Source organism: Podarcis gaigeae, assembly GCF_964106915.1.
Source record: "Podarcis gaigeae genome assembly, chromosome: 3".
Taxonomy (NCBI): Eukaryota; Metazoa; Chordata; class Lepidosauria; order Squamata; family Lacertidae; genus Podarcis; species Podarcis gaigeae.
This window is the reverse complement of record NC_139680.1, coordinates 98,169,440-98,188,188: the sequence shown is the minus strand read 5'-3', so window position 1 is coordinate 98,188,188 and position 18,749 is coordinate 98,169,440. Positions and strand designations below refer to the sequence as shown.

Sequence of the window (18,749 nt, the reverse complement as noted above, 5' to 3'; positions counted from 1 at the left end):
GATGTAGCAAATCAAGTCCCCTGTAACGTATTGCATTTGATGCCATCTGAGCTGAGCTTATACCTGCAAAGGTTCATTCGAACAGGAAGATCATGAAGTAATGAACACGCATACATGGAACTCAGATCTAAGTTACTAGCCAGAAGCACATCCAAGGCGGCTAAGTCATGCAAACACACCGCAAGGTTGCCAACTTCCCCTCGCAGCTTGGCTCCTGTGTCGTTAATGGCAGGCTTGACAACCAAGAACTAAGCCTTCCCCAGCATGCTGATGTCAATACGGATAGGCAAAGCTCCCCCTCCCCCACTTAAAAAAACACACGCTGCTTGCCACTCTGCTGCAAAAGGCACAGAAGCCTTAAACGGGGGGGGGGGGGGAGAGACGCTGGCAACCTTAAGCAGTAATAAACGTCTTGCGCATACAAGCGCTCTTTTTAACCCGCGACGGCCCCCCCCCCCAAAAAAAAATGAAAATGGAGAGGCATCTGACTGCGACGAATACTGCAAGTTTCTTTTCTGAGAAGTGCTGGGGAAGCGAGGCGGGGAAGAGAGCACCGCCCGCGGGCTCACGTCGGAGCGCTGCGCCAATCACAAGCCAGTGGGGGGCGCTCCCAGGAGGAGTCCCCCCACCCACCTCCCCACGTTTTGCAGTCATGGCGTTAGGGGTGGGAGGGTGGCGGGGAAGCGTACAGTACGAGGAGCCCACACCCTGCTGCGAAGCGGCACTGTCTTCCTGCGTCTCCCCGACAAGGGAGGGGGCGGGCACAAAGCCAAACTCCCCAGGGCGCTTTCTTGCAGCGCGAGCCTGTGGACGTTTCCTCGCGAGTCCCCGTGTGAATGGGGCTTGCTGCCAGGATTACAGTCTCAAGACATCCATATATAGGGCTTCGGGTGTGTTTGTTTTGCGGGCGGGGGGGGGGGGGCACAGTCTTATAAGCCCCGATAAATACTGCAGGCTTCATTTCCGAGGAAACACACGTCGGATCGGGCCGCGTGCCTCCTCCAGGATGTGTTTCAAACGCACCCTCCTCCTCCTCGGCTCCTTTGCAGAAATGAACCCGCCCTCCGCCCAACTCTGCTCGGATTCAAGAGAGATCCGAGTTACGAAGCAGAGAACGAGGAAACGGCGCGCCATGCACGCAGGGTGTGTGTGTATGTTTGCACACCCCGAGCCTGGAGCGTCACCGGGGATCTCCTGGCCCCCGAGTGCAATTGCTGCTCACCACACGGGAATCTGGCCCGGGGCGCCGCCGACAGCTCGGACAGGCAGCAGCGCACATGGGGAGGTGGGTTTGTCCTCCGTACCTGCTGCATGGGAACTGCAGCCCTTAGAAAAGGGAAACGAGTGGGGCAGTGCAAAAAAGAGAGAGAAAAAACACCCTCCCTACTGAAAACCCAGGAAGACACGCCGCTAAATTGCCGGAGTTTGCTCCCAGCCCGCAGGTCACTCCTTAAGACAGGAGACCCCGGCGAAGGGCTCCGCACTCTGCTACTAACTGCCGCCACTGACACCTTACTTCCTGGTTTGCAAACTCAGGACCAGACCCATCTCGGCGGAGTGATTCGATTTTCTTTCCTAGCCTCCTCCCCTTTTTGCTTCTGCTTTCTCTCTCTCCCCCCCCTTCTTTTGCACGAAAATAATTTGACAGCGTTTTGCTGACACGGGGATTTTGCACCAGAGATTAAGAGAGGGGGGGCAGAGCCCCCACCCTAAAGTGGCATGCAAGGAATTTCATGCACAAGGTAAGTCCAGCTCCCTTGAGCTTCTCCTCCTGGCGTGGGTTTAGGAAAGAGCGAAGATTAGTTATTTCCACCTCTCTCTCTCCGTCTCCCCCCTGTACTGTCGCGGAGGGGAGGAGGGTGCATTGCACGGGGGGGGGGGAGAAGAGGGGGCGGAGGCGGCGGGGTTGCATGTAGATATGCGAGTATATATTTCCTGGCGGAGCGATATTTGTTTACAGCAAGAGCTTGTACTGTAAGCAAAGTAGGACCCGAGTAAATAGCAGCTCAGTAATAAATTAAAATTGCAATTGCCCCGTCGAGCACAATATAGATCCATTATATGTATTAAAAACTGCGCCCACACGGACCCTGCATGCACTTGTTGCAGACTTGCACCAGGTAGGCAAAACGCTTAACAACTTCCATTCTTGCACGGAGCTTGCAAACTCAACTTTTTCTTTTCTTTTTTTTAAGTTTGTAAGTTCACTCACTTTCGGTATGTAGGACTGAGTGGGCGAGGCCCTCCCTGCCTCCTGCTCCTTCCTGCAAGATATCCCAGCAGGAGGAGAGAGAGAAAAAGGAGATCATTAAACCTGGCTATTATTATGATTATTATTTTATTATAAATAAATGCCCCCCTGGCTGCGTGCTTCCTTAAGTAAGGTGCAAGGCCGTGAGTGTTTTTTTAAATCGGATCGAGGCGAGTCCTCGCACTGCGGGGGGTGGGGCGGGAAGAGGGCAGCGTGATCTTTTAAATCGAGTGCGTGTACAGGGAGCTGCCCGCGGTGTGGCAAGAGAACCATATGCGAGGATCTGGCAACGGCGGATCGCACACGCTGCCTTACCTACCTGCTCCCAGTCGGTGGGAAATTAGAAAGCGAGAGATTTGCATCTTGGCCACTCCCTAAGCCCGTACACCCATGCTTTCTTTCCCCGTAGCGTTCGCTTAGCATTCATCAAAAGGAAAGAGGCACTTAAAGTAAGATGGATGCATTTTATTTTTTTTAAAACAGAGATGAGTCAGTGCCTGAAAAAACCCATAAATGAATACGGTTGTGTGTTGCGGTTGTGTTTCATATAAAAATATAGCAACCGGAGAAGGGGAATATGCAAGGCCGGTACTGAGACCATATATATTTTCCTTGTTTCCAGAGTCTGACTCCGAGAGCGTTGCATGAACAGAATCCATATCTGCTTGTGTAATTTGGGTTAATGCAGGATTCACATGCTTCACCCAAGAGGTTAAAATGAGATCTGCAACTTTTCATTGATTAGTCAGTTTAAAAAAATACCCTTTGACCACCCACAAAAGTTGTCCGGGCTAACCTGGTAGCAGTTTATTTTAAATAGAATGATTATTTATTTTTAAAACAAATATGTATGAAATTGTAGGCAACTGGGCTCCATGTTAGAAGAGCCACTTGTCCTTTTCTTGCATATTCATCCCTGAATTGTGCCTATGAGCATTAAGCTTAAAAGCAAAATATGCCTGTTTTTCTTTTGTTTTAATTCATAAGGAGTTTTTTTAATTAATTAATCGTCTAAGGTGTCTTTAATCATATGTCAGCCCTGGTTTAAAATACTTAAGAGTCAGTTTGTAGGTTTCCAGATGCATAGTGTGAATGTGGTTCTTGGCTATAAGATTGAAGTATATTAATGTGGGGGAAACAATGTGCCTAATTGGTTTGGAATCTCTTGCCAGCTGTCTAGTAGTTTTGAATGTGATATAATCTGCAGTGTTTACTAAAAAGCTGGTGGAGCATTATGGTCAACAGCAAACCTGCATCCCTGCTCAGAAGTTAGTCCCACTGTGATCAATAGGATTTAACTGCTTAGTGTGTTTAGGATTGGAGTGTGGAGCTAGACCTCCACTTTTAGAAGACCAAGACCAACCCACTCTCTTGTGGCACCTTCAAGAGTAACCTTAAAGGTTAGGAGTTCCTTAAAGGTTGTTATGGCCTGAGCCAGAGGTCGGATATCAAGGTATTTTTGTGTGGCTAGAAAATGGTGTCCTTCAACTCCTGTCTCATACTGGCCTGAATGGAAGCTAGATTTGGGAGTAGAGAAACTAGCCTACTGAACAAAGGTAGAACTTGTGTTTGTTGCCCCTTCCATTTTTGTTTCTGGACTACTGAAAGGAAGCCTGGAAGGGAATATGGCCCTGGTAGGTTCCTCATCCTGGCCCGAGTCTTGGTGAAACTAGTCTATTTCCATCAGCTGCATGAATTGTCAGGGTAAGTTAGCAGACATGTGCACCAGTGATTGGGGTGGGGCATTTTTCTTTTTAGGGAGTGACATTTTCAGCATCGAGTTTTAGAGGGAAATGAAATGCTTTCCATATGTTTTTTTTTATAATGATATTTATTAAAAATTTTGTTTAGACAATAAAAGACATACATAGTAACATAGTATTTTCCATTATCCACATTTCATTCTCATCTTTGGACTTCCTCACATCTCTTGTTCCTGCCTTCTAAACTCATATATTTGCTAGCAAATTGCTAACTTGTTTCAATTCATATAGTGTAGTTTTCCAGTATTGAATCTCAAATTTTAGAATTTAACTCACTTTTTTAGAACTTTAATTTTAACATACTATTTATCCAAAATTTATCTTTTCTTTCAATTACATATAGATTTCTTTTCATTATAACTAATTTGTTGGAGCCATCTTATTACCGATCTTACATCTTTCTTAACATTCATACAATTTACAATGTTTTTGTAGATAGTCCTTAAATTTCTTCCAGTCCTCCTCCACCAGTTCTTCTCCCAGGTCTCGGATTCTACCAGTCATCTCCGCCAGTTCCATATAGTCCATCAGTTGCATCTGCCATTCTTCCAGTGTGGGCAAATCTTGAGTTTTCCAGCATTTAGCGATGAGTATCCTTGCTGCTGTTGTAGCATACATAAAAAAAGTTCGATCCTTCTTTTGCACACTCTGGCCGACAATGCCTAAAAGAAAGGCCTCTGGTTTCTTAGGGAAGGTATACTTAAATACCTTTTTCAGCTCATTATATATCATTTCCCAGAAAGCCTTCACTCTAGGACAAGTCCACCAGAGGTGAAAGAATGTTCCTTCAGCTTCTTTACACTTCCAACATTTATTATCAGACAAATGGTATATCTTTGCAAGCTTGACTGGAGTCATGTACCACCTGTATATCATTTTCATAATGTTTTCTTTCAAGGCATTACATGCCGTAAATCTCAGACCTGTGGTCCATAACTTTTCCCAGTCAGCAAACATAATGTTGTACCCTATGTCCTGAGCCCATTTTATCATAGCTGATTTGACCGTTTCATCCTGTGTGTTCCATTTTAGCAGCAAGTTATACATTCTTGAAAGTATCTTAGAGCTGGGTTCTAACAGTTCTGTTTCTAACTTCGATTTTTCCACCTGGAATCCTAACTTTTTATCTGACTTAAAAGCTTCTTTGATCTGAGCATAATGTAACCAATCTTGGACTTTCCCCTTTAGTTTCTCCAAACTGCAACCTCCAGTTGTCTCCATCTTTTTCTATTATTTCCAATATTTCGGCCATTTGGCCTCCATATTGAGTCTTTTCGGGGCCTTAGCTTTCATTGGTGATAACCACCTTGGGGTCTTATTTTCCAATAATTCTTTATATTTTGTCCAGACATTGAACACTGCTTTTCTGACAACATGGTTCTTGAAAGCCTTATGTATTTTAACCTTGTCATACCACAGATATGCATGCCATCCAAAAGCATTGTTAAATCCTTCCAAATCTAAAACATCAGTGTTTTCAAGAAGCAGCCAATCTTTCAACCAGCAGAAAGCTGCTGATTCATAATACAACTTTAAGTCTGGCAGGGCGAAGCCCCCTCTTTCTTTAGCATCAGTTAATATCTTAAACTTAATTCTGGGCTTTTTGCCCTGCCAGACAAATTTAGAGATATCTCTCTGCCACCTCCCAAAACACTCCATTTTATCCACACTCCATTTTATCCACAACCTTGGTTTTTTGCTTATTAAGTTTAAATCCCGCCACCCGACCAAACTCATAAATCAGTTGCAACACCCTTTTGGTACTAGGCTCTGGCTCCTGTAAGGTCAATACTAGGTCATCTGCAAATGCTTTGAGTTTATACTGTTTGGCTCCGACCTGAATACCTTCCACCAACCGGTCTCCTCTGATCATATTTAAAAGCACTTCCAGGACTGATATAAATAACAGGGGGGAAATAGGACATCCTTGTCGTGTTCCTTTTTCAATTTTAAACTCTTCCGTCACCACATTGTTCACTATCAGTTTTGCCTTTTGCTCCGAATAAATTGCCTCTATCCCATTCTCAAACCCCCGCCCCACTCCCATTCCTTCCAAGTTGATAAATCAGGAAGTGGAATGGAAAGTTAAGTTAATGAAACAAAGATCCTTTGAATCGGCAAATAAATGTGGAAAGCTGCTAGCATGGCAGCTGAAAAAGAGACAAAAATTGAATACGGTAACAAACTTAGAAATTGAAGGAAGAAACATCCAGAACCCAGTGGAGATCAGAAAGTGTTTTCAGAGATATTTTAAACAATTATATACACAAGGGCCGCAAAACGAATCGGAGATAGAACAATTTTTAAAGAAGAATGGTTTACCAAGGTTGTCTCTGCGAAATAGAACAATTCTGAACTATAAAATAACACAACAAGAGATGGAAGAAGCCATTCAGAACATGCAACTAGGCAAATCTCCAGGGCCAGACGGACTCACCTCCAAATATTATAAGACATTGAAAGACTATCTGATACATCCATTAATGGAGGTTTGCAATGAAATTATGGAAGGGAAGAAGGCACCGGAGTCGTGGAAAGAGGCTTTCATCACATTGATACCTAAACTAGAAACTGAAAAGACACAACTTAAGAACTACCGCCCCATCTCCCTCCTGAATGTGGATTATAAAATATTTGCAGACATTTTAGCAAGTAGACTTAAAAAAGTGTTAAATGAAGTGATTCATAAGGACCAAGCAGGCTTTCTCCCAGGTAGACATTTGTTTGCTAATACAAGGAACATTATTGATATTTTGGAACTTTTGCAAACAAATATCAATACAAAAGCAGTCCTGATATTTATAGATGCGGAGAAGGCCTTTGACAATATTTCTTCGAAGTTTATGAAGAAATGCTTTCCATATGAACCTACCCAGACCCTGAGATCATCTTCTGAGGCCCTTTGTTGTGTGCCTCCTCCATGAGAGGTCCGGAGGGTGGCAACACAAGAACAGGCCTTTTCTGCAGTGGCTCCCCGTTTAAGGAATTGTCTTCCCAGGGAGGTTCTGCTGGCGCTTTCATTACACACCTTTATGTGCCAGATGTAAACATTTCTCGTTAATAAGGCCTTTGGCTGATTGACATCCAATGCCCTTTTAAAAGGTAGTGGGAAGTACAGTGGTACCTTGGGTTACATACACTTCAGGTTACATACGCTTCAGGTTACAGACTCTGCTAACCCAGAAATATTACCTCGGGTTAAGAACTTTGCTTCAGGATGAGAACAGAAATGGTGTTCCGGCGGTGCGGCAGCCGCGGGAGGCCCCATTAGCTAAAGTCGTGCTTCAGGTTAAGAACAGTTTCAGGTTAAGAACGGACCTCCGGAACGAATTAAGTACTTAACCTGAGGTACCACTGTAGGTTGTTTATTGGGTTGCTTTTATTTTTATTATGTATTTTGTGATTTTATATTGTGATTTTATGTTGTAAGTGCCCTTAGAATTGTGGGTATTGAGTGGTATACAGATTTAACTAATTAATAATAATAATAAATGCAAAAAGTACAAGCTCTGACTGTTTTGTTGCAGAGGAATTGCAAGGTTTGTTCACATAATGTATGGTAAGCATTTGTTCAGATTCAATGTGTCTCTTCTCTGGTCTCCATGTTTCTCTATCGCCGCCAGACACAGTGTTCCAGCCGCTTTGGAGCCCCTCTTTGAGAAGGTGCTTGGAGAAAGGTCTTTGTAGAGGCCTTGGGGCATGGGTACAGGTGCATATGGGGGGGGGGGAATTCTTCATGTCCCAAGCCATCTTAAGGTTTTCTATGTCAAAATCAGCATTTTGAATCTGGCTGGGAAGCGATTTGGAAGTCGGTGAAGGTATATGTTCTGAACATGTTCAGAGTTGCTATATAAATCAGAGTCCCGGGAAAGTGTCCTGGTAACTATAGTTTGTTAAGCATATACAGCCCCCAACTTTCCTTTAGTGTCAAAGAGGGTATAAGGTTGTTTTAAATGTAAGGTGTTGATGTTAACAGTTGAGGCATGAGCCCAACTACACCTTTTTAGGGGTCTGCTTTTGTGTGCATGGGTGGATGTAAGAAAATTGCCAGGCTTCACCATGCTTTGATCCGAGTACTACTCCTCTTTGGAAAGAGTGTGTATGTATGAGTGTGAGAAGTAATAAGTGTGGTGGTGTAGTGTAGTGGTTAGGGTGTTGGACTAGGACTTGGGAGATGAACGTTCAAATCCCCTGTCTACTATGAAAGGCAAACATAAAATGAGGAGAATCATGTATGCCACCTCGAGGTCTTTAGAGGAAATGGGGAGTTGTAAATGTAAAAATAAATTAAATAACAATGATGAGAGCTGCTGTACCACTGATAGCAAAGAGTGAGTTACGAGCAGGAAGTTTTTGGCTCAAATGGTAGCTTACCCACAAACTTGTTGTATGGCCTAAGCTAAGCTCCTATCTCTCAGCCACCCCATTGGGTAAGCTGCTGTTTTTCTGTCCGTCTCCACGTTTGCAATACAGTGATGATAATACTTCATAAGCACTGTTCATAAACAATCATAATATTGAGATAGTTATTGAGAATGTGCGCTTGAAGCCCTGTGAACCCTTAAAAGCTTTCTTACTACAGTGGTACCTCGGGTTACATACACTTCAGGTTACATACACTTCACGTTACAGACTCCGCTAACCCAGAAATAGTACCTCAGGTTAAGAACTTTGCTTCAGGATGAGAACAGAAATCGTGCTCCGACGGCAGCGGGAGGCCCCATTAGCTAAAGTCGTGCTTCAGGTTAAGAACAGTTTCAGGTTAAGTACGGACCTCCGGAACGAAATAAGTACTTAACCCGAGGTACCACTGTAAGAGTGTCCCTGAGTATATGCAGTGTCTCGCAGGCTTGAGTTTACGAGACAGAGCATTGCTTCTAGAAATATCTGTTTCTGCACCTGTTTCTTTGGAATTGAACCACTGGAATCTAGGGCGCTTATCTGATCAAAGGAAGTCGATAAATCAGTTGAGTTTTTACTAGATTAAAAGTGGCATTTTCTCCTTTGCGTAAGTACTTCTAGCAACAATGATCAATGCTTGTTAAAAGAATATGTTTTGCGTGATTGATCTGTGAAACCTTTTAAGTTTATTAAATGTTGTTTAGCTGATTAAACAAACTGTTTATTTGACTGTAGGTGGTATCCATATTGGAAACCACCTCAAGTTATGTACTTCTTTCTAGGTTCTGTAAAGATTTAAGAAAAACATGGTGGAATGTGTAGGAGCTACCACCAAGTAGCCTCTCTCAAGCTTCCAAGACTTTGAAGGACCTGAATGTTTGACACACTTCCTCGTGTGGGAATGGATTGCCAGCCACTTGGTTGGTTTGAAATTCATTTAATTGTTGAGTTTTCAGGGGGAAGCGTTTTCAGTAATACACCCAGGCACTGTGTTGTATTAGCATCGGAGGGACGTTAGGGGCACTGCAGGGTACTTAAAATGCTTAGTGCTTAAAATGCTTAGGGTCTCAGCATGGCTCAGATATGCCTCTGGGCAGATAAAGATGGTGGATGGGGTCTCATTGGCATTGTGTTTGCTGTGCATTGCACACAACCACACTATATAAGCAAAGGATGTGGCTGCTTCATTCCCTAGCCGCCTTATGACACATGCAGGTCCTATATATGCAGAACTAGATTTCCCCCTTTTTGGAGAAAGCTTTTTCTGTGCAAAAGTTAATGCTTTTTTTATTTTCCGTGTGTGTGGTGTTTTCATGAAGAATTATCTGTATGTTGTTTTGTCTTCCCCCAGCATACGTCTCTGGTTTATGATAAGAAAAGCTTATACATAAAATAATAGCAATGACACTGTGCATTTCAAAGGCATTTGCTTGTAAACCCTCAATTTTGCATTTAAAGCAAAACTGAACGATGCGCTTGATTTTGTGAGATCCATGTGTGTCTGACAAAATGAATCGTTCACTGTAGTTTTTCAGCACATCTCTGCAATTTTAATTCTCTTTGAAATAAGGCAGGTTGTGGGTGGCTTCCACGTTCACTTGTTCTGTAGCTGAAAAGATTAGAAGACATTGTGAGTCCTGTATTCAGTTCTGGGCGCCACATCCAGGTGTGGACCAGTGATTCCCAAATTTTGGGGGGCCACCCCCCCATTGGTTTCATAAACGCATCTCCAGTGCCCCCACCTTACCCGGTAAAAAGGCATTATTCAGGTTTGTAAGACCCATTAAGGAAGATAATAAGAAAATAAAATTCACTTAATTGCACATTTATTCAAAATCCAATTGAAACTATTTACCATAATCAGTTCAGCAAAAGTGATGAGTTTGGTCCAATGATACCAGCTTTCAAAAGTCTGAGAGTCATTTACACCTCTAGGTAATCCCACCGCGCTCTACTAGGGGTGGTATCATTCACTTTAGAAACCACTGGTGTTGACCAATTGGAATGAGTTCACCGAGGGCAGCAAGATAGTCAGGGGTGCGAAATACATGTCCTAAGAGGAATGGAAGCCTGCAGCTCAGTAGCAGAGCATCTGCCTTGCGTGCAGAATACGCCATCTTAAATCCTGTGTATCTCCAGGTAGGGTTGAAACCCTGGAGAGCCATTGCCAGTCAAATTAGACAGTATGGAGCTAGATGGACCAATGGACTGACTCAGTATGGCAATTTCCTATGTTCCCAACTGGGTAGAATTATGGAATTGTAGTGATGGAAAGGGACCACAAGGGTCATCTAGTCCAACCCCCTGCAATGCAGAAATTTTTTAGCCCACTTCTAGTCTGCGGGGACCTCACCTGTCTCCAAGAATTCTCAAAGATCAGGCTTCCTCAACCTCGGCCCTCCAGATGTTTTGAGACTACAATTCCCATCGTTCCCTGACCACTGGTCCTGCTAGCTAGGGATCATGGGAGTTGTAGGCCAAAAACATCTGGAGGACCGAGGTTGAGGAAGCCTGTCAAAGATTATAGACATACTTCTGTTGATGCAGCCTAGAATAGCATTAGCTTTTTTGGTTGCTGCATCACACTCTTGACTCAGGTTAAGCTTGGAGTCCACTAAGACCCCAATGTCCTTTTCACATGTATTTCCAGTAAGCCAGGTGCCCCCATCTTAGGTTTGTGCATCTGGTTCTTCCTTCCCAAGTGCAAAACTTTTCATTTGTCCCTATTGAAATTCATTTTGTTAGTTTGGGCCTAGGTCTCCAATCTGTTAAGGTCTCTTCCTTCTCTGGGTAGTGGCATGAGTCGTTCTCTGCAATGTGCCTTCAATAGCCACCTTGGTGTATTCTGAGGTCTGCAATTGTCCTTGCTCCTCCGGCTGTTGCTTTGGATTTCCTGCATGAAGCAGGCTGCATTGGGGAACCAGTGGCCCTTTTGATGTTGTTAGACTCCTAGCTCCCATCAGCCCTAGTCAGCACGGGCAGTGGTCAAGGATGATGGGCGTTGTAGTCCAGCAACATCAAGTGGCTTACAGATTCCCCATCCCTGGCCTACAAAGTCTTGCGTGATGCTGTATTGGGGGTTGCTTCTCAGGCTAGGTCTACAGTATTCCTTCATTGTGCCATACAGTGGTACCTCTAGTTACGTACTTAATTTGATCCGGAGGCCTGTTCTTAACCTAAAACCATTCTTAACCTGAGGTACACTTAGGTAATGGGACCTCCCGCCACCGCATGATTTCTGTTCTCATCCTGAGGTAAAGTTCTTAACCCGGGGTACTACTTCCAGGTTAGTGGAGTCTGTAACCCGAAGTGTTTGTAACCCGAGGTACCACTGTAGTGCTATGTGCTTTAAAAATATACAAGAACTATACACCATTCTATGACATTTAACATACATTTGCCCAAGAGACCTCATTATACTAAGAAAATTCAATAGTAAAGGCAGCTAATTAGATGAGGGAAAAGTTTGTAGTGGAATCAAAAAATGTATACTCAGAAACAAGCGCTATTGAATTCAAGAAGTGGGGTTAGGATTTCAGCCTTAACAAAAGTGATTTTATCTATATATAATTCTCAAGAGAGTGTCTTTAAAGAACTATATTTGTGGAGTCCGCATTGGCATGTGCAAGATCAATTCCCATATTGACAGCTGCATTGACAGCTGTAATACTAGATGATCCTCACGGTGCCTTCAAACTCTACAATTTTATGACTTTATGTCTTCTAAAAATTTCAGTATTTTTGTCTGCTTGTAAGATATAGTGATGGCCTGGCTACCAGCTTGGATGCGGAGAGGAAGAACCATGTACTTTACCTTGAACTTTGTGGAGGAAAGGTAGAATCTAAATGTGATGGTGATGATGATTTTTTTTAAAAACACCCCATAGTTTTTGTTTAGTTCAGATGTAATGGCAACCTATAATTTGCCACAAAACTGTAAGTCAGGGAACATGCAAGCTAGGGGCATGTCATGTATTGTCACAAGTTAAACATAGTTTGCTGCTTCGTTGTAGTATGCTAAGCACTTGAGAATGCAACTACGTGTGCATTTGAGGAAGTCTGCAATGTGGAATGTAGAAGAATGTGGGCAGGCACGAATATATGGATTGTTCATGCTGGATCAGTGCTCTGCGTCAGGATTGGGGAACCTTTTTTTTTTGACATTCCATTCTGAGCAACCTTATCAGGGCAACATGCCAATTGTAGGTGGAGCCGGAGGCAAAAGCAGGCAGAGCAGTGACTCTAAATTTTGCTTTCATGTAGTGGGCACTCCTATCTCCATTCAGGCAAGCAAGAGGCAAACACCAAGAGTTGAAGGACACAATCCAGGCAGGGAAAAACAACCAAGGCCAGAGAGGGGTGTGGCCTGGGGAGAGGAGGTGTGGCTTGGAGAAAGTGCCAAGGGCCAAATAGAGAAGTCCAGAGGGCCACATTTGGTTTGCCAACCCTTCTCTGCATGGACCCTTAGTCTAAGGCAGGCATAGGCAAACTCGGCCCTCCAGATGTTTTGAGACTACAATTCCCATCATCCCTGACCACTGGTCCTGTTAGCTAGGGATGATGGGAATTGTAGTCCCAAAACATCTGGAGGGCCGAGTTTGCCTATGCCTGGTCTAAGGTACCATGGGCAGTTCATACGTTCTTACCTGCTGTTTGCGTTTTCCACCCGTTTCTACGCTGCGTGTGGCCACATTGGAAAAGTGCGCATATGTTACTTGGTTTATGACATTGACTCATAGCTGAATGTGTGCATTGTTGTTCCATGCCCTGGTATCTTCCATCTTGGTCTACTGAAATGCGCTTTGTGTAGGGATACCCCTGAGGTTGGTCTGGAAGATGCACCGAGTGTAAAATTGAGTGGCTCAACTGCTCAGTGCAAGGGCCAAATATCACCTCCATGTTACATAGTGCTGAGAGTCTTGTACTGGCTGTCAGTCCTCTGCTGGACTATGTTGAAGGTGCTGATTTTGGTGTAAAACACCCAATGCAGGATACCTAAACAATCATCTCGCCCCTTCTATACCCAGTCACTATGCCCTGCAGATACCATTTCATCAGGAGGTCCATTCCATTTGATGCAGAAATTGGACCTTTAGTGTTGTGGCATCTACCTCTTGGAATTCCCTTCAATTGTGTATCAGACAAGTGCCATCTCTGTTGTCTTTTGGTGTATATTGAAGATTGTCCTTTTCCAAAAAACCTTTAAAGTGAAGATTTTTGTCCTCCTTCATCTACATTGGATTAGTGTGTTTTACAAACAGACACATTTTTGAATCACTTTGGGATGTTTTCTAGGAAGTAATTTATAAATTAAATGAACAAAATTAGCTTGTACTGATACTAAAACTCCAAGAGCTTGGCAGCAACTCTTGGCGAGTTGAAGTATTGCGGGTTTTTCTGGAAAATTTTGAATTGGAAAATTTCCCTCTGTACGTTAGGGTAAGCTGCCTTGGAAAAAAATCATTTTGCATCAGAAAATTTTGTGATGTCTTAGAGAGGGATTTAATTTAGCATCTTTATGATGTACTTGCTCTGTAATACAGATGGTTATAGGTATGTTTATGTTGAGTGTTCACTGATGGTTTGGTTTGTCTTCAACAAGTAACAAAACAGTTAGCATTTCTATTTTACTCATAGCTGTCAACGTTTCCCTTTTTTAAAGGGAAATTCCCTTATTCCGAATAGGATTCCTCGCAAGAAAAGGGAAAAGTTGACAGCTATGATTTTACTTGCATTTAGTAATCAAAGCTAAAAACTTTGAAACTGCTAAGCTTGTCTAGTGTTGTATTTGCAGTTGGCACCCGTTCATAGTTAGTCATGAACTTAGGAAACAGAAGATTTTCTATGGGGGAAAATAAATCACTGGGGGAAAATTCCACCACACATTGTTTGTGGTGGATTGTGAGGCAAAGGGTATTAAACACAGCGATACACAAGAGGTTGTCAGAAGGCTCCAAACTGAGATAACATATGCGATTGATGGTCCCCTTAGGGTAGTTATTTTCAAAATTCCTGCCGGCTTCCTTATGGCTTTGTCTGATGTGGGACCTTGAAACACCTCAGCTGACATTCACACAAAAAGGTTTTAAAGTTGCAGGTGCAGCCTCTACTTAAGAATTGAAGGCATCACTAACTTGTATTACTAGGGCTGTTTGTTGTCAGGCTGTTTGGCATAAGTGAATGCAAATCTTGAGAGAAGTTGTGAAACTACCTCCTGAGGGAAGTTTGTCAGGCCCTACTCTTGACTGGATATCAGGAGCGAGGTGAAGACTTCAGTGTTCTGGTGAGCATTTGAAGTGTCTGTTCGAATGTTTAAGATTATGCTGCAGATGATGTGCAGTTCTGCTGCTACAATCTTGTTTTCCACCCTGGTGCTGTTGGGAATTTTCATTATGCGGTGATTTAACGAAGGGGAGTTTCTGTTTATTGAAAGTTACGTATGATGAGAGGCAGAGTTTTGTGGTGGAACACAAAAACTTAAAAAGTGTGTGGACAACAGCAGAGTGCTCCATTCTAGTTGAACAGTGGTTGGGATTTTGCCAGTCTTCACATGTATATTGACTGTTGATTGTAAAAGGAAAGCCAGTTACACGATTAGACTCTCTGACTTTTACTGCATATATTCCACTTTGGTTTATTTCTGACTGATCTGATGTTTTTCTATATAGAGTGTACATTTCCCTTGCAATAATTACTGGCAAGATTGAGTGGGCATATAAAATAAATTTGGTGGTTGGTTGTTTAGCCAAAGTGTTCAGTTTGTAAGTCCAATGGCTAATAACTAAAATGAAAGTTAGGAAGTTACCCTGTGCAGTTGTGGCATCGTAAGCTACTATTGACTAAGACTCCCCAAGCTGATTAATGATTTGCTATTTAGATTCAAATCAACTCATAAAAAATAATCAGTATTATAGCTTGGAAGGGAAGGAATTCCAAAGGTTGTTATCGGGAAAGGAGAAATGAACTCATAGGCTTTTACTTGCACCAGGGTTTTGTTTTGGTAAAGTAAGGGCATCTGTACTTGGCAACATAGAACTAAAGTAGGACAACTCACTAGAGTAGGTGTGAAATGCTGTCTTAAGAGAAGTGAGGCATAGTTTGAGTGTTGCAGGTAAAAATGAAATGTGATGAACTTAAGCTGCCTTTATACTGAGTAGGGACGGAAGGATCTGTCATTCTGCCAATATTAATCCCCCCCAGCACAAAATGCAGTTTGTGCATTTTCTTCTAAAAAATCCACATGCAAATTAATATATGCATTTCTGTATGTAGTTTTGACTGATGTACACATTTCTGCAAGCAGTTTCTTTTAATATGATTTTTTGGTAATTTTAACTGGGGCTGATGGGAGTTGGAGTCCCAAGTTCATACCACCCAGCTCTCCCTTCTGGAGCTGGGTCTAAAAGTTTACTTCAAACTGCAGAAAAGATAGGGAAGCAAAATAAATATTGTGGTACATAGTCAGCTGCTAATGACGTAGAAAAGAAAGCACTGTTCTATTTTGTCACCTCTGAAGTGTTGACATCCCATGTTTTGGCTGAATACCAAATATATACGAGAAAAGTACAAAAGCAGCGCTACCTCAAAAAAGTTGTTTTTGAGTGATGAAGGTTTTAAAAAAAGGATTGGCTTGGTTTTGCTTCAAACTTAACTGAATATGCAAAATCCCTCCAGAAAGGGATCTAAGATTTCCAGTTATAGCAAAGTAATAAAATTGTAATTTTTTTAAAAAAAGAATTTGTCTGTTAGGTTAAATTTCTAGGCTTCTTTCAAATTCACACATTGGTTCAAAACATAAACAATGCAATGAGAGCTAATTGAAAAGCCAAATCCAAACGATGTTATTTCTTTTTATACCTTTAATGTAGCAATTTGAAGTCAAATATGGTTCAGGGTTTGAAATGTGCTTGCAGAAAATCAAGTTGGGACTTGTGCAGTTTTGGCGGTTGGCATCGTTAAAATAATGCAGAGGCAAAGTGCATGCACACAAGCTGAAAACAACCCAAAGTGTTAGCTATGCAGCTTAAACTACTAAATTGGTTTTTATTAAAACCTACTACTGCTGGACTCGATTATAGACTAAAATACTACAGAAATGATGTGCAGTCAAGTCCTAAGCATGTTTACTGAGAAGTCAGCACTTACTGAATCCCAAGGGGCTTGTTCGTAGGTATATAAGTGTGGTTAGGGCCAAAGCTTTAAACATTACCCAATCTCTATTATTTCTTGTGTTGGTCTTAAAGCCTATATTATTCTTAGTGTTGAATAACCAGTGCCAGTGAGATGATATCTTACCCACTGCGTGAAGCAGAGGAATAAATTTCTGTGGAATAAGAGCTTTTAACCTTGAAAGGGGTACGTGTCTCCTGTGGAAACAGAGCAGACACAACATCCAAGAATTCGTTGCAAAGGATGCAAGGGGGCAGAAATTGAAACGGCGAGATATAAATGTAGCTAACCAGCAAATTGTTCACCTTTCCTCCAAGGAACTTGAGGTGGTTCACGGTTCTTCCACAGGTTGCCCCCCCCCCCCACTATTCTATCCTCTCACAACATCCCTGTGACGTGAGTTAGGCTGTGAGATTGTGTGGCTGGTCTCAGGTCACCTTATGGCTGAATGAGGATTTAAACTTCGGTCTCCGTAATGCTTGTCTGACACTTGCAGTGTCAAGCAGAAGGTAGACAGGGATCTGGGTAGACCAGTAAGGGGATCTGGGTAGACCAGAAAGGGTTTCTGACTCACAAATAGGAATAAAACATTTCCCTCACCTAAATGCAGCTGCTGAAATGATGAGAGCTAACCAGAGGTGCTGCAAGAGGACCATGAACTGACTTCAGTTCTGGTACTGAAAGCATAATTTTAGGCTCAGAATATGCTCAGAAGGACCCTTGTTTTCGAAACTTTGCGTGTACAGTATTCAGCTCCTGGCTCCTGTTGGTAAATATTGGGGTTCCAGAAAATATCAAAGGAGATCCAAGAAACCTAAAGTCTGCCCATTGCTGCTGTAACCCCAGTACCACAGCGGCATCTGAGATTTTTCCAAAGAGTTTTGTGAGAGCTTGGTTAAAAAACAAACCATCAAATTCACAAAATGGTGTTGGAAGGGGGAGTTGCATTGCTTATTTACCAGCATTCAGCACAGGCACTAGCATGTCATCGTCCTCATGGCATAAACAGAAGGAATTAGTCCCAGGTCCTAGTCCAGCACTCAAACCACTTCCCCAACTGGCCTCCTTGGAATGAAGTGTTTGATGAAAATCCAATAAATTACCGGAGGAAAGTTTGTTGCCTGGAATTGGGTTTTTAAAAAGAAGATGTGATCAAAATGCAAGTGTATGCTTTAAACCAATGGTTGGCTATTATTAACAGCAAGACTTACTGCAACTAGGTATTGGAGATATATGGAAGGAACCTCTGACGGATTGTTTTAATAAAGTCTGGCAATCGGCACTTGTTTAGAAACTCACCAATAAACTTTGAAGGGCACAAGGTTTAAAACAAAAGGACTTCTTTGCGGTAGAATGAAATTGCTTCATTAAGCATACAGTGAAGAATGACTATACAGGACTTCATATCAGCATTCTAGGTTGCTTTGATCATTTTTTTGGGTTATCCTTTGAGGAACCTGTGAAAATAAGGATTTATGATGTGGACTTGTGTGGACTTCAGATTTGGATGCAGACTTAATCTCTCGGCGAGGGTGAGGGTTAAATTAGTCACTTCTCTTTTCAATTTCTGCATCTATATTGTTTTGTAATATACTTACAAAAACAATAGCAACAGCCCTGTGAGGTAGGTTAGGCTACGAGACCAGTGACTGGGCCAACGTCACTCAGGGAGCTTCATGGCAGAGTGCAGATTTGAATCCTGACCTCCCAAGTCCCAGTGCAGCATGCCAACCATTACATCAACTGACTACCTTCTGATTGTATGTGGATATGTTTTTTGATGGAAGATTGCATTTCCCCATTGATAAAATGCTATAATTTAAGTGTGAGTGTTGGTGTCTTTCTTTTAAGCAGCAGTAAGTTCTTCAGTAACTACTGTGCATTTAACACACAAGTAAGTCATTATAAAGTAAGTCAAGTAAGAAAGGCCATTTGAACTGGGTGGGACCCCTCTAAACTCTCCCCAGGCTAAACCCCGTACTGTCACTGCATCTTGCCCCAGTTGTTCTTGTCTGAGTGGAATCTATGTTTATTAATTTATTTAGACCACTACTGTACTGCTAGAGAGAGAGCAGTGCACAGAAATCTAAAACAGCAACCAGAAATCTGACCAAAAACACACACACAATAAATAGATAAATACAAATTACTAATAAATGTATACT

General features: G+C 42.5%; 1 protein-coding gene across 10 annotated transcripts in view; it reads left to right on the top strand.

The window, feature by feature from the left end:
* The first annotated feature begins 906 nt into the window (after positions 1 to 906).
* TRERF1 (transcriptional regulating factor 1) overlaps positions 907 to 18,749 on the top strand; it is a 76,690-nt gene continuing 58,847 nt past the window's right edge. For 2 of the 10 annotated variants that reach the window (XM_083733082.1, XM_083733083.1), the window contains exon 1: positions 912 to 1,742. The gene's annotated coding sequence lies outside the window, so the exon portion shown is untranslated. Of the gene's footprint in view, positions 1,743 to 1,887; positions 2,121 to 18,749 lie in introns of those variants that run through there. The other 8 variants (XM_083733076.1, XM_083733078.1, XM_083733079.1 and 5 more) reach the window with 7 other exon arrangements.